This window comes from Gymnogyps californianus, chromosome 8 (assembly GCF_018139145.2).
Source record: "Gymnogyps californianus isolate 813 chromosome 8, ASM1813914v2, whole genome shotgun sequence".
NCBI classification, from domain to species: domain Eukaryota; kingdom Metazoa; phylum Chordata; class Aves; order Accipitriformes; family Cathartidae; genus Gymnogyps; species Gymnogyps californianus.
In genome coordinates this window covers 11,480,310-11,494,809 of record NC_059478.1, presented here as the reverse complement: position 1 = coordinate 11,494,809, position 14,500 = coordinate 11,480,310, and the positions used below count along the sequence as shown (strand labels likewise).

Here is a 14,500-nt window from a genome sequence, read left to right as displayed (position 1 = left end):
AAAGTCACAAGCAAAATTGTAAGAATTTTGAAAGTAGATAGTCCCCTTCAACACTATTTTCAGCAACTGACATATGTAAATTCTACATTTACAGTAAAGGCATTTCCTGTCATGTTTATCTTGCATGGAAAGACATAATAGAAATTAAAGAAACAAAAGTTTACCCCAAATTCACACTTGTAGGCTGCACATGTGTAAATAGTACATGATAAACCATGAGCTATGTGCACAGAGACACATTCAAGTCTGTTTGCAAAACACTGAATTTGGAAAGTTCAGCACAAGAAGTCAGAGGCCTCTCGTTATTTGAACTACTGTTTTTTTCAATAGTGAGTACACAATAGGTTGTTTCAATCACTGTGACTAGCCATAGTGAGAAAGTGCAGTCACACTAAGCCAAAGGATTTCATAAGTAATGATTCCTTTGAGATAGCAAGGAAAAAAAAATGTACAGTAGGAACTGAAAAAAACAAATTTCATTTCTGTTTGCAAGATTTCTGTTGCACTATCAAGCAGAAAGACAAACTAACAAAAATGAGGTATTAGTACATTGGCAGGGCAATGAAAGAAGAAATTAGCAACAAATATAAGAGGAGGAAATAAAGGAAAGACAGGTTTTCTCAATACTTGTACCCCAAGACCCAGAATTTTGATATTTTACTCATGACACTTCCAAATAATCATAAGAAAGAAACCAATAATCTCTACAAGAAAGAAGCAAGAAGTGGTACAGTTCCCCAACATACTCCAAGGTTATATCTGTTGCATCTGCTGTTAGAAGTTGAGAAAACTTAACCTTCCGAAATTTATAACATACAGGCATAATTTCTAGTTAAAATTCTTGGACTGCCTGACAAAGCAACTTTATTTAAAGCCACTAACACTTCTTTGAAGAACCCCCTCTGCCCCCTGCCAAAACTAAAAAGTACTTATTGTAGTAGCCATGCATAGTGGTTTAAGTGAAATCTTTCTTCACTAATATTCAGAAGGGAATAAGCACATACAATTGTTTTCACTTGGCCAATGTACCTTTTTGCATTTTATTGACTGTCCTGATCAAGATTCCTTCCAAAACCAAAGCAGTCATAAGATTTCTTTTTGCACATTCTAGTACTAGATTTTGGAAGAACCTAAGTTATGTGAATGCACAGGATCAGTAGAAAGCCATTTTGATGATCACAGAGTTGAAAGAGACTGCTTCAAAGAGGTAGTTACACACAACAGATACCAGGTAAAGATAATTCTCAATAACTTCTGCTAAGATCCAAAGTTTCTAAATTAATGCAGTAGCTTTATTTTTCTTCGCTTCTCTTTACCTTCAGTATAAAGTAGATCCATGTCATATTTTCTAGCAGAGAAATACGCATTGAATTTTAGGTATGATTTGTCTTTAAGTGAGAAGAGAAAGGCATACATAAATGCACACATTTACCACACTTAATGTGAGGCATGTCCTATAAGAGAGACAGCTTTTCTGAAACCCCCTACCTATCCCTTTAGCAACTATTACTATTTAGTTTTGATTTATTCACAGAATAGAAGTTAGATTTAAACTGTTAGCACAGCATGAATATTTTGAAGGTAGTCCATCCACTTAGCCAAAATTGGAAACAGCTAGTATATACATGGTATAGTACCAGACTTACATACAATGAACCAGTTTAAAGGAAAAAGCCTAAGTGCAATTTACAAAGGCTTCATTCTTTTATTTGCATTCTATCAGTATAAAGAAATAATGCAACTATTACAACAGTCTCCTGCTAGAAATGGCAGAGCACTTCAAACAAGTTTCACTTACGCAGCATTTCTTCTTTTTTGAAATACGTGCTTAAAAAAAGCTTCACAATTAATATGTTGTACACATTTTGCAAGGTTCTCAAGGATCAGGAACAGTTTCTAGAAAGACTCACTCCAATCTGGCAAACAATTACAGCATACATTACGCTAAGGTGCATTAAATGTTTGGCTTCAGTGAGTGTACGGAAACATATGCTTACCCAGAGTTAAGTTCAATAAGCAAAACAAAGTCAGTTATAATTTAATATGGGGGTAAAAAAAAGAAAAAGAAAAAAGGAGACCAAGGGAAAGGACAACAAGTCTAAAAGGCAGAGAACATTACAACAGCCAAGCGGAAACAAATGAGATATTATAACCGGGATGCAGTCACAGGACTATGTGTAACTCTGTTACAGCTAAACACCAACAGCTTCTGGTGAAATTAGTTCTGTGTGTTACTTTAGTAAAAATATAAAGAAGTATATTCAAAAGCCAACGAGCACAAAGAAAACATAGTCATGACTAGTCACAATAGCAAATTCTGTACTGAATGTGTGAACGGGACATAAGTTAGGCAAAATACAAGCAGCCTCCCTTTGCCTAGGATCTTTGTAGTGACACAAGCCAAGCAATCTAAACAGAAAATGTCTGTCTATGCTAGGAGGAGGGGAAGAAATAAAACACCACAAAAACAAAAACTGCTTTCCTCATGGAAGAATGGCAACTTTGGTCAACATTTGGCACCACAAGTTCAAAGGGCTATTTTATCTGCATTGTAAGTACAGACCCAGAGGTTTTACAGTATTCCTGTCTCCATGCTATTGCTTTTTGTGCCATTAATGGCATTGAAATTATAGACCTGCTGCAGCCATGTAGTCAAAACACCACATCACCCGATGAGACGCTGTATTATAATGTCAGTGTGTCTGTGCTTTAACTGTTCTTTCATATACTGTACTTCTCATCAATCACCCTCTTTCTCTGCCAAAGAATAGATACAAGAGACAAGTCTATCTTTAGACTCCACTGAAATTTCTTACTCAGACGGCTGCAATACTTCATTCATCCCATAACCAAGACTCCTGTTTATACCAACGAAATTTTTAGAGGTGCAAATAGTACAGAGCCAGGTAAACATTCATGGAGAATTTAAAATGAAAATATAGGATATGGTTAGGGAGTCAGATAGAAATAGTATGCTTTAAACAAACTTCTAAATTAGATCAGGTGGGATTTTGTTTCTTTTGGTTTTTAGATATTAGAATTTTTTTCCACTTTCAGTAAAATACTCCAGATTTACTGAAACACTGTTTTCCAGAAGCAGGTATTTATTGACCTGTACATATGTACAGTTATTCACAATAACAAATATTAAGTAACAATTTGCACTTTGACAGCATCTTAAGACAGTATGTTCAAATTTCTAAACTGTTGTGTGACACAATCCATGACATTTCTTTTTCTAAATTATTCTAACAAAGAAGTTAAACTAGTCATATGAAGTCACTAACAGAGCTAGGTACTGAATCCAGATTTTTGGCCTGCATTTAAAACTTATTTTCCTCTCAAAAGGCCAAAGAAAACTGTTTCAAGGTCACAAACCTGCCTTTTGGGGGAGGTCTGCTCCTATAAGCTGGTCAGCTGCTTATAGCCCTCAAACAGCCAGCTCTACTTAAGATGAAAGGCTTTATCTAAGGAAGAATTAAGCAAGATTTTGTGATTTCCTATTTTCTGCAATGTAAAGGATGTGCAGGTCATCAGTCTGAACACTCGGACCCTCAAGTTAGCGTTTCAAAGTATTCACACTAAGAAAAAAAAATTCACATTATTATACTACAGTCAGCTAATTTTATTCTGTTTTGGCTCATTTCTTATTTCTAATGCCATATGCAAAATAACAGTGATTTTTGCTTATTAAAGGCACAGTCTCAACTGAGGAGAGCTAAATATCAGGAATCCAGGAAGTTTTTTGAGCATGTTCTAAACTTGCCAAGATTATCTAGGGCAACTGAACATATTCAACAGTTCAACTAAACTTTTAAAATAATTTTCTTTTGAAATGTTGAAATTATTTTACTTTTTTCCTAAATGAAAAGAGTATTTTATGAGTGACCTAGCTTCTTTATTTCTTTTATTTTTTTCCCCTCCAATGTAATGTTTTTTATTTCCCCCCGCACTCCATTTTAAATGTCATCCAAAGCTACAACGATTTGGCATTGGATAGCAGAGTATGAAAGCACAACAAAACTCCCCCCCAGCTATTCATTCACCCCTTCTCACAGTCAAACAGCTACAACAAAAACCCCACCACCCTATAGGCATGGGAGAAAGTTATGCACACACATGAAGATCCCAAATGTATTTTTTTTTTCTAAAGCGTCAATAGTGAAAAAGATGTATTTATTATTCCTGTCCTTTAGAACAGAAAGCTCAGAGGATCCTTTGGATATACAAATTCTTCTCAAACAGCTGACAAAAACATGTAGAAGTAGATCTACTTTAAAGTCTTGAGCTATCTGAAATATCTTTATCAACAAAAGTGCCTCTGAAACAGTGCCATCAAGCCTCATCGATATATACTCAGACTGACTGAAGTCAGAGAGACTCCTGAAATAAGTGAGGTCAGAAGGAACATCAGTACCTCACCTAGTCCAATGTCCTGCTCAAACCAGAGCAAAACCTGGCATTACCCTGTGCTGGGTGCTTTGTGCAATCAGTTTTTAAATATCACCAAGAATGGAGATACCAGCCTCTGCTGACACGTCAGTAATAATCTGACGCAAAACTTCAAATATTCATTTAATAACAACTCCACATATAAGCTTATGTTATCAGCCAATGACTAAAGTGGAAGAACAGCTACATTTTAGCTATAGCATTCAACTGTTCTTCATGACTTACGGTCTCCTTTGTAAAAAGAAATAGCTGTGGTATGTCAGATACTACCCCATGGTAACTCTTGGTAAATGCTCTCAATTTAGTCTAGATCACTACGTAATGGTGTATTAAATGACCTGGTAATGATCACTGAATCTAGCCACGGATGATCCTTTGAAGATACTTTTAGTTTTTGCATCATTTTAATCTGACCACATTCATCAATGCTTTACTAATATTTAGTTTCTTTTAAATTAACATTGTTCACTAGAACTGCCTCAAAGGCTCTTCAGAAGTTGGTGCAGTCAGCCTGGACCGGATTCCTTCCAAATACTGATGGTTTATTCTGACAATGTGATCTGAAAATCCTCCTTGCACAGAAGTAATTAGCCTTTCCTAAGTTAAACTCTAAAAGTCAGCATAAGAATTCCCATTTAACTTCATTGAGAACGAAGTAAAGTAACATTAGGCCCTTTTGAAAACCTAATCTGAAGATATACTGTTCAGCCCAAAGCTACCCCTGGAACAACTCACTGATTATAAGTGAATATGCCAAACCCTCAAAAGTATCTATTAAAAGGTACTAGGTTTGACTACTTAAGAGCTGGAGATCTTCCTCATAGAATTTGCCTCCTTTAGTTGGTTCAGTAAAGATTTTGATCTCTGGCCTTTAAATAAGGGTGAAAACACTCAGTATTCTCTTCAGACATCTGCTTGAAAAGATTTAATTCATGCTTGACCGCTAGCTGGCTGTAATTTGTGTTTCAGGTATAAAATGAAAGAGCTTACTGGGGAAACACTAGAATACCTTCCCCTCCATCCCTGCTCTGAACCGGGAAATCGGGTCCATTTTTAAACTGATATGTCCCTGTTGGACGCATCAATAGAAATTCAGTGATTATTATGACAGAATAGGGAGAGGACTGCATTTAAACACAAACCAAAACTAAGAGTGATCTGTACTCTCTGTATCTCTTCTTACCAATCACGGGTCTCAAGTTAGACTATATATTTCCATGATTGTCAGGGATATTAATGATTAAATACATTCCATTTTATACCTTGTTATATACTTATTTTCACATCATCTTCCTTTTTAAATCCAAGAAAAACACCATTTATTATTCAATTTAGAATGTATCAAAATGAAATAGGTATACAATACATGCATTCTTCAATACTTGTATAGAAAGACACAAAATTAAATGCTTAAGTCAGTGCATTTTCAAGCAGATGTTTATGGAGTGCTGATGGAAGCAAGCCTTTACAAAAAACAATGCAAAAATATTTTTGTTTGCTTCTCAACTACATAGAAAGTTTTCGCTCTGGGAAGTCCAAACAGACAAAAATATTTGACACTGTAAAATCCTTTTTCACTCTTTACCATCAAAAAAGTCCATTATGCTTGTGTCTCAAAGATCGCCCTTTATTCAGACCTGCTTACATTTAGTCATGTCCACAGTGACCAAATTTTGAATTTTCTGATAAAATATCCTTACGTGTTCATTTGTTTTAAGTATTTCAGACATGTTTGCCTGTTTTCTCTAAATAAATTCCTTGCCTTCTTCCATTTTTCAACTTGCATGCAAGGGTAACATAACTGTCTGTAACACCTAATTTGTATATTAAAAAAATCCAGCCATACATATTCAATCATTTCTTGCATAGTCAAGTAGCAAGCACCTATATTCAGAGACATGTGATGGGACTGAAGGGGACAATGAAATAGAAACCATCTGGGCTTTTCACTGCTCATCATCACTCAAATGCATAGAGCTATAGAGAAACTTGTAGCAGGGCTACCATACCTATGGTTTTTAAATACTGTTGTAGATTTAATGATATGAAAATCAAACAAATTAGAACAAAAATTAAGCTACCACAGTAGAGAGAGTTTCCATATCAGTTTAATAATTACTTTTATAATCAGACAATTTGCCATAGATACTCTCTAGAGTGAACATGAACTAGCATAATCTGTGAACTATTTTGCTGAGCTTGTCCAGAGAAGTCTTAAGCTGCAAATTTTGACACACATTTTTAATCATGTACCTGGCAGTTAAAACATTATCAATTTTCATTATTAAGTACCTACGTCTGATTTGAAAGAAATATGGAGAGCCATACTTCAGGAGGAAAGAAACCAAAACCAACCCCAAAGAAACTTTCCAAACCCATAGAAACATCTATGCCTGCATTCTGGTCCTGAAAAATTGCCTCTATTGCCTGACCTAGGACAAGCTTTCTGATTATTTTTTTTTCCAAACAAAAAAACCAGGAAACAATGTGAATACATTATGATTAAAAAGCCAAACCTAAATAGAATCACATCTCAAGTGAATATCTGTGACAAGTGTAACAAAAAAATTATATAAACAGTGCACTGAGTTATCTTCAGTTTATAATTACCAACTTGTCATAAGCCACAGACACATAACCCCTTGCAATGCAATCTACATTGCCACAGTTCACAACAGAGGGATAGCTCCTGAGGCTATTTCCCTTTTTCCCTTCTTGCAGTATATTTTTGCAACATATTTCTGAGTTTTATCATTAGACTCCAGCTGGAAGCATGCTTCTGTTGCCAACCAGTGTTCCCTCATAAACTCTTCCTCCCCCATGAAGTGAAAAATGTAGGACAGTGCTGCTGTGGTAGGAGAAGAAACAGGGAAGGTGAAGGGAAGAAACACATAATCAGAAACAGTAGCTCTACCAGACCTGTATTAGGCAGCACCCATCTTAGTCATAACAGCTTTTCAACTGCACCTCATCATAAGCTATTGCACACCACACCTCTCACAAGAATATGCAAGTTTTCTATGTTTCTGCACTCTCAGTCTCATTTTACATAAGCAACATTTGTTCTCCTTCATTGTCTCAAATTAATGAATGAAAAATCAAATTAAAGTCAGCAAGATTCATATTATAGCACATTTTTACAATTAGGTTTTCCAGGTATCCCCAAAGGCATCTAGAGAGGCGTAACTAGATTATTTTCAATTACCTGATCTTCTGAATAATAAACAAAAAATATCAGCATAAAGTTTCAGTAATAAAGCAGTCTAACAACATACTTAAGCACGTGAACATGGATAAGGAAGCTTAAAACACACAGTTAACTCCTTCCAAAGTCAATTAAAAAGGAAAATCCCTTCTTAGAAAATCCCCATCTGAAAAGGAAGATCCCCCTTTTTAAGACAGACTCTAGTTGGCATACTCGGAGTACAAGAAAACTGCATAGCACTTAAGGTTCAACTTTACAGATAAGCAAGGCTTAAGACTCCCATACATTGAAGGTGGATAACAACATTATCAAAATAAGGGTTATCAAAGCTTTTTTTTTTAAACACACAGGAGAAAAACTGCCTTGAAGGTTATAGGTTGCTCCCACTAGTAATTCTCCATATTAATAATCTTAAAACAGAAAAATCTCAGAGCTCTTTCCCATCATTTTAGCTCCATAAAAGAATTTGTAGGATATAACGAGCCTTCTGTTTTCATCTGGGCCATCCAGCTACTTGCTGGCAGAGTAAGAAATAGAAATAAACTCTGCAGTTTGGTACATAGGAATATTATTTTCTTTTATCTTCTCAGGTTCACTTTCAGTATGGCTTAGCTAAAAGCTAATTTGCATTTTAAAAATCCTTCTCAGACCCTCAAATTCATATGCTAACATTTTCAGCTATCAAAGTCATATGCATAAATACTGGGTTCATACATTAGATGTCTAGAATTAGCAGCTGAAGCTAAACCCTTTGATAATGGAATCAGACTCTGTGGCTCTGGCTTACCTGCTAAACCTCCTCCTGGAGAACACATATCCCACGTACAGATTTCTTGGCTGTGCTATGTCACACATCACCCAGGAGCTGTCACTTCAGCAGAAGGAGCAATATCAAGTCAGGCCTAAGAAGAAAGGAGAACATCCAGCAAAGAATATATTAGCCTCTTAGTTAAGGACAAGAAGAGTCAACCAAAACCCACAATCATTACACCCATTTCCTAACTGGGGGGGAGGGAGGAGGGGAAGCCCTGAAGGTAGGTTAGAGCAACCAAAGGACTGAAGTTACAGAAACAATAAATGTTGCAGTTATCTTCCAAGCATCTATACCATCAATATCCATAGAGATGTATATCTAGGCAGCTATATATATTGCTTAAAGAACTATACACATAAAAGGACTCTCAGGAGACAGCAGGTTGAAGAGAGTGCTCCTAAATTAGGTGGGGGAATAGTGAGAGTCACAGGCCTAGAACTGCAGCCTTGAAACTTCGGCTTTAATGTTGCTGCCATTACAGCGATATGACCAGGAACTCTCTTCTGGAGTTTGGCCCTGAAAACACTCCTCTCCCAACTGACAAAGGAGCAGGCACTTTTACTGCCTCCCTCTCAAGGAATGGCTTACCCACCCAGGGCATGGAAGATCTGGACTCAAATTCCAGCTTTACCAATGGGATTTTGAACCCAAATCTCCCCCTGACCTACAACCAGATATTCTGGTTGAGAGGCTCTCAAATGCCCCTCAATAAGCTTTCACAATTTGCAAAGAGCAATTAAATATTCAGTTGGCAATAGAGAATATGCTCAGCTACAGCTTGGTAATTGAGACACCAGCTTCCCTCGTCTTTAGGATTTGCTCCAATGACTGCTCATAGGAGCAGAAAGCACAGGGGAAGGGACCTGCATGCCTCTTCAGCCTGTTGTGCAAGACACACTGAAGTGAGGCCAGCAGGGCGCTTCTGCAGAGGGGTGCTCAGTGCCAGCCTGGTCTAAGCAACAGGGAATTCATCGGGCAGACATTTTAGTGGCCAGGGCTCTTTGGGCACCTCCATAGTGAGACAAGCACTGAATAGGGTGTTTTGAGGATTCAGATTTTGAATTTAGGTACTATGTGATAGTTAAGCACCTAAGCCAGCTGTGAACACATTTAAGCAAAATAATGTAGCTTGATCGGGTTTTACACTAGGCTAATTTTGTAATGATTGTTTTACATGCCTACTAGAAATTATTTGCATATTGTAAGTGTGATTGGAAAATTCATTCTATTCTTTCTTATGCAATCAAATGGCGCTCAGTATTTTTGGGAAGTTCCCTGGATTCTATAAAAACTGGAAATGCCATGAAGATACATTTACAATTGTGAAAATTTGTTTGCACAGTAGCTTCAGCATTACTTTTAATATTACACCATTTTAATTTTCAGTATGCCAACTCTGTACAGACAGCACCTGGGTGGTGAAAGCTGGGGGCAGCTGAACTGCTTTATAGCTACTCTGCTGGTTGGCGTTCTGTGCACGTGCAAGGCAATTTGATGTTGATATTTAGACCTGATTGGCAGCAAAACACTTTGTTTAAAATAGAAGAATTTCTAAATTCACTAAACTTAAATCTTGGCAAGCAAAGAACTGGATGACAAATACCACAGTAGCTGAGCATAAAGGCGTTCCATGTAATATACAATAGCAAAAGGAAACAAAACAGGACCTTGCTACTATTTGAGACCAGAGACCAGTTTAACTCCTTAACCATGCAGGATGGCAAGACATTTGTTATGTAACAGCAACTTCAGATAGCATTTTTAAATCCTGCCATCTTTTCAATGAAGAACAGAAGATTAGACTTCTACAGACTCTGAGAGACAGGGAGTGGAGCCAGCAGCAATATTTAGCACAGAGTGACTGATTTCTGGCACCATCTAGCTTCTCTGCATCAGGAATCTGGCAGCCTGGTAGGTGCTTTTCAAAGACGCTGATTGAATAGTTGATACTAGTGCTATACAAAGGCTCAAAACAGCACAAGAAAGAATGAGAAAGAGTAGGTACTAAGCCCCAAGACTACATTAATTTTTTTTTTTTTTATAGTGGGGCAAAAAATCCTGGGCAGAATGCCGAAGTCAAGAGAATGCAGACCCTGTTTGTCATTCAGCTTCTGACTATGCATCTCTGACAAACATCTATAATATATATATATATCTCAAACATGTTAGGCACAAAGAAGCCATAACGCAAGAAAGACTGTTAATTCTTAATTTTCATGAGACACAGTATAATTTGCAAAGTACAGATTTTTTTTTGACCCTATTTCCACTCAGAATTTTAAAACTCCAACAAGTCTTTGTAATTATAAAGATAGTGAATTTATACTCACTCACTATACTTATAAGGAGTTTTGAACTATAGAAACTCCAATTCATCACCACCAGCTCTGTATGGAAACCTGCTGACCATTTGAGAAAAGCAGCCATGTTTTGTTGCTGAATGTCAAAATGGAATCAATTGATGAGATGTACAAACTTTGAATGTTTGTGCACTGTAAAATTTTGCTGAAACATATTTACTCATCAGCATAAAGACATGTTTACAGACTTACACCTTGAGAAACCAGAAAGGAAAACAAATAAGGTTGGTTTATATCCTCAGTAGAGGAGGAAAGGGTGGGGAAAGAGGGAAAAAAAAAGTCTTACTGGACTATACCAGGCAAGCAAGTGTACTCTGTCCAATTCGGAACCTTTTTTCAATTTGCACAGTGAAACTTTCTTTCCATTTGTCTGAAATCACCTGGAATGCACTTTAGGAGCTAATCCTTTCACATCTGGTTTACTCAGCACAGGCCCAATCAAAGCAAGGATTCTCAAATGCATGACCAACCCAACCCACTTTCTCATTTACTTGGTCTTTTCAACTATATGCACGCACAGCTACTGAAATAGAAAATTAGCTATGTTTACACACAACTAATACATAGGAGTTTCCAAATGGAAAGAGTGGAACATAGTTACATGCTTTTTCCTATAATTCACTTAAAGTGACATTTCTCTGCCTCTCCCTCAGTGTCTTGGCTTAACATAGTCTCTATAGACACATTTTCTCAGTAAAGAGGTCTGGGGTTATTCTGCTGTTGATTCATTCATGATCAGCCTTTGTGTTTTGTGATTTCATCCAATAATTGAAGTGTAAATGCAAGGGAGACATAGTTGCCTATTTGTTTTAATTGCATTTCAAAGGTTTTCCTTTAAAGAAGAGTCTTACATTCTCTTCTCCCTAGATATTTAAGGTTTTATAAACTACACATTTTCCGCTTCTTTTGATTATACAAGACTATGAAGGACCATATATTTTCCACAGCATAGGGACAGGTGATGTCTGAACATTAGCAAGTCAATATTTGGTGTGGCATGAATAAGAGGATCCAAATGGGAAGGAATTTCAAGATTTAGATCTGAGTAAGAACTCAAACGAACCCCATCTGAACTGCAGGCAGAAGTCCAAACTGAAATTTCAAACTACTCTCAAAGTCAGCACCTGTTATTTTAAGACACATTAAGCTCAATGAACAATTACAGATTAAAATGGAAGAGCAAGTAAAACAAAAGTAGGTAATGGGAGCAAACCACGGAACATGTTCATAAAGGGGAAAGGAAAATTGAGACATCTGTCAACAGCCTACAACTTTGATGTCTGTTAATGGTTTTATATTCAATTATATGTTATTCAATTGTAATTACTACAAACTGTGAGTGTCTACATAGTTTGGATGAGCCGCATGTACTAGAACTAAAGAATCTTAGGCTATTGCATAGTGCTCATCTGAAAGATACATTGCATTGAATTTAACACATTTCTGTGATGTTCTTGCACTCAGATTGCACTTTTCACTGATGCACAAAAGAAAGCACTGGAATTTTTGGCAGAAATTTCAATGAGTGTCAAGGGAAAGGATCTTTTAAAGTCCCTTGGTCCTTTTGAAATTCCCTGCATGCAGTTTCAGGGTAACATTGTTTTAAAAAGCCTGGTAGGTAATTTTTCTAGAAAGTAGTAAAGAACTTTCACTAAGCCCTTCTCCCTTTTTCCTAATGAGCTCTTATGCACAGCTATCCTGAAGCAGAGTGACTTGCACATGTGTAAACACACACATGCACACACACAAGCTCTTGGATGCCTATGTTTGTGCCGATTTGTTTTAGTGACAGCATGCCCAATCTAAAGTTGTCCACCCCATAGCTCCTCAAGAAAAATGCTATCATGGGTTCAACTGAAGATGTTATGGCATTGCTCATGTCCTCTTTCTAGAAGGCAGCTCTGCTGTTTTCTTCCACATGAAGTTAGATTTCCTGGCATGCACATATGCAAACCTCCTCCCTCCAAAAAAGTCAGATGTGACCTTCCTCTCTCCTGTATTCTCATGTGCCAATAAAATAAGTTGTGAACTTAGCAAAAAAAAAAGGGGGGGGGGACAGGGACACACCACATCCAGCAAGTACTGGGTTTATGTGAATATTTTCAGAAGACACTTATACTATGCAGGTAATCCAATATAATCATAAACAGCTGAATGAGATTCTGATCCTAACCTTCAGGTACCCAAAATAGGTGCTTGAGAGTAAGCATTGGAAAGAAGGCAAAGAACTGAGGAGAGAAGAAAAGTGTTAAAAGTATTATAGGAATGGGGTACTGCTACCCTTATTTTTTATATTCAGGAGGAGTTTGTCATGACTACAGTGGCCCACTCCCTTTTTGCACTGAATAATTCCCAGCATTTCTGTATCACCACATCTCAGATACACATATTGAAGGCTTAACTTTCTAATCTTGCAAGTGCGGGTAGAGAGAAGGAAGCGGAGAGCAAGAAATACCAATAAGCTTCCCCTCTCCTTTGCCCTCACATTACTGGACGGTGCTTCTCCTTTTCTCCAAATACTTGAGGAATTCACTGTCTCTGCAGAGGGAGGAGAAGACTGAAAGGAGACAACTGATTTGTATATGCGTCATAAGTTTTTTTTTTTTTACTTTATAATTTAAAAATATATTTTATATGTATATTTCTCAAATAGTGGGGGTGAAATTGCAGTTCCAGAGAAAAGTGTGACCTGGATTTGTCACTCTGTTATTGCCTTAAATGGATTCTATATAATAGAGAAGAATCTAGATCTCAGAAACCATTTGTCTTCAATTTCCTTCCAGATTTTGCCCTACAAGAGGTGGGGCAAATTGTTAAGTATTTTAGCTGCTCTTTATTCTCCTTCCTCACTTCACTATGTCTTACATTATATTAGCAGTGCTGTGAACAGCATAGGACAAGAATACTGAGGTCTTTATGCAAAACACTCAGACTAGACCCTCATACGCCAATTAAGCGTGATCCACATTTCACAACAAGAAAAATAAGTTCCAGAGACATGAACAGACTGGTTATATCCTTTCTTTGGTCATATTATATTCTTTCTTCCATCCTATTCACTAATTTATTTCTTCCTCAGTCTCATATTCTGTCTCCCACAGTCTTAAGGGACAGTATTTGGAACCTTAAACCAGTTTCAATCAATGGGATGAGGTAAGCCATCAGATCCATGGGACCGGCAAGATTAGAACCTATTTATCCCAAGTCCAAGTGCAGTGCCCTATTCAGACAGCTATGCTGCCTGCTAGTTATCAGGTTGAATTGAAAACAAAAGTTATATTAAAAGACAGCAGGATCATTATTTCTCCCTTCTGCCCACCTCCTCAAGTGCCTGAGGTCATTTTCCACAACAAAAATGAAAGCCCTTCTTGGAAGTGTTTTTGTGCTAAACAGCAGTGGTTAATTTCTTGCAACTAATTAGTTATTCAAGTGAAAGTATAATGATCCTCAACATGATTGAAAGTGCTTCAACTGAGTTTCCTGCTAACAGCATACTTCTAGAAAAGACGCAATAAATCAGCAGGGTTATGGAAATCTTTAAACAAAGCAAGACAACAACAGGAACCCATTAAAGATATAGCCATGTAATATTTATGTACCTAGGTGACTTGTGCTTTTAACCTAGCACTTTCAGCTATAGCTTTTTAGCACCTGGGTCATATTCACTAA

The 14,500-nt window shown here is 37.0% G+C and overlaps 1 long non-coding RNA gene across 3 annotated transcripts in view; it reads right to left on the bottom strand.

Annotated features, from left to right (window-relative positions):
• The window catches only part of LOC127019389 (uncharacterized), a 221,068-nt gene that overhangs the window by 174,552 nt on the left and 32,016 nt on the right, over nucleotides 1-14,500 (bottom strand). For 2 of the 3 annotated variants that reach the window (XR_007766900.1, XR_007766901.1), the window contains exon 2: nucleotides 8,445-8,559. This is a non-coding gene — a long non-coding RNA (uncharacterized LOC127019389). Of the gene's footprint in view, nucleotides 1-5,815; nucleotides 7,301-8,444; nucleotides 8,560-14,500 lie in introns of those variants that run through there. The other variant, XR_007766899.1, reaches the window with a different exon arrangement.